Source organism: Rosa chinensis, chromosome 5 (assembly GCF_002994745.2).
Source record: "Rosa chinensis cultivar Old Blush chromosome 5, RchiOBHm-V2, whole genome shotgun sequence".
NCBI classification, from domain to species: Eukaryota; Viridiplantae; Streptophyta; class Magnoliopsida; order Rosales; family Rosaceae; genus Rosa; species Rosa chinensis.
Genome location: NC_037092.1, coordinates 83,638,330 through 83,640,473, shown reverse-complemented (window position 1 = coordinate 83,640,473; position 2,144 = coordinate 83,638,330). Strand labels below are relative to the sequence as shown.

At 35.7% G+C, this 2,144-nt stretch overlaps 1 long non-coding RNA gene across 1 annotated transcript; it reads right to left on the bottom strand.

Moving 5' to 3' along the window:
• Positions 1–200: 200 nt before the first annotated feature.
• On the bottom strand, positions 201–1,247 carry LOC112165454. The gene is made up of 3 exons (XR_002922844.2): positions 1,049–1,247; positions 686–745; positions 201–591 (listed from the first exon to the last, which is right to left on the bottom strand). It is a non-coding gene; the product is annotated as an uncharacterized LOC112165454 (long non-coding RNA).
• Positions 1,248–2,144: the final 897 nt, after the last annotated feature.

Here is a 2,144-nt window from a genome sequence, read left to right as displayed (position 1 = left end):
AAGTTGTAGTATTCCATGCGGAAATCCATGTGAAAATGCCAATACACACTATACAACGAGAGATTAATAATCCGTACGTATTGCTGGAGTTACTAATACTACTTTCCCATGGATTTTTGCTATCCGTGTGAATGTATTTGATGGGTCCCACTTAAATCACAGCTCCAGCAATTACTCCTGAAAAAAATAAAAAATCTGTGTGTATGAAATATGTTTATTAAACTTTTATTAAATTATTTACATATTTATTTTTTGGTCCCTCCATTTTTTGTCCTTTTCATCCCCATATCAATACCACCAATCCATGGGGCAGGAAGAGTTCCAACTTCCATTACAGCTTGTGCTGCTGGATGCCATATCTTCATAAACGCGACCCAATCCATTCATCTGAGCTGCGACCATTCAATATAAGCCACTACTCCTGCTTCTTAGATCATTTACATATGAAGGCTCCGGAGAGCTATAAGCATCCCAACAGCGTTGGTTCTAGGTGGCCATAGAACCCAGAAAACTCTATGGCTTGAGGTGGAAGACCCATAACGATTCAAATCCAAAATGGAGGATATGGGAAGAGAAATAGGTCGAGAGATCCTATTAAAACAAGCAAAATTAGGCAGATCTACAAGAAATTGTAAGGAGAGGAAATTGAATATTTAATGACGGTATTAGTGATTTAGTGTATTACCTTTGCTTATCAGCTTATGAGTTCTTTGCAATTTCTCCAGTTCTCCTCACTATCATGAATCTGCAATTGACCATTTCAACCAGTTAATCACCTCATCCGAAATCAACCCATTGCAATTATACGTACGGTTATACCATCAATAATTCAAGAATTCATTCAATTCAAGATTCAACAGACATCAACTGGAAAATGGAAATCCGAAATCAACCCATTTCAACAATTCAAGGAATCAAGGCTACGGTCTATTGTCTATACCATTACCAACAACTCAACAAGTCACAAGATCAAATGATCAATTAGATCAATATACGATATGATGGATTCCCAATATATGAATTACGAAATGAATCATATGATGCTCACCCAGTCACCCAGAATAGCAGAAGTGCAGAACTCCAGGTGATGAGAATTGAGAAGAGGAGGCAAGGTCGCGAGGAGCCGACCAAGCAGTCACCAGTCGCCACTCGCCGAGGAGCAGAAGAAGACGGAGACTCGAAGAGGGAGAGAGAGATGAGTGTCAGATTAGTCTGAGGGAGAGATTAAAAGAGATGGATTTTGAGAGAGAAATTCGAAGAGAGAGATGAGTGTATTTGAGATAATGAAGAGGATATTGGACTTATCGAAAACACTTCGCACAGATATCTGTGTGAAACAAAATATTTGTTAGAGATAATGTCCCAAATATAATAAGTTTATTAAATTTATTTGTTTTTGTTTTATTTGAAATAAACATTCACACGGATTTCGGTGTGAATTTCAATGGAAAATCCATGTGAATTTTTTTGGCCCCACTTTCCAGATATATTTCACACGGATTTCGTTGTGAATTTCATACGAAAATCCGTGTGAATTTTCTCGGCTCCACTTTTTGAATATATTTCACACGGATTTATGTGTGAATGTTGTTTTCATACAAAAATCTGTGTGTATTGCCAGTTTTTCATACAAAATTGCATCTGTGTGAATATCCGTGTGAATGTCATCTATGTGCATTAGAGGGTTTTTCTAGTAGTGCTTCCCCATCTTTCTTCACTATTTTTCTATTTTTTCTTTAGTTTATTTTGAGATTTGAAGGATTACTCACACAAAGCTTCAAGGATCCATTAAGGAGACTTCTCCTCTACTGATACGCTCAAAGTAAGCGCGCAATTTAACCCTGAAAATGTCATCGTTAGTATATGGTAAATAGGGATCGTTCAAATCCGGGGATTGAGGGTACACCTGTTATTGTAAAACAAATAAAGAATTAAAATAAGTATAAAGTATTATTTACAAAAATAAAACAAACCAAAAGGGGTTTTAGGATTATTAAATCAAAAATTAAATAAATAAAATAAAGAAAATATAAAAACATATATACAAGGATGGAACGCAAGGAATAAAGATCAAATCCACAATCATATGAATGAAATCCAATCACAATTCCTATAGTTGATCTTCTATGTCATGAGAAAGAAGT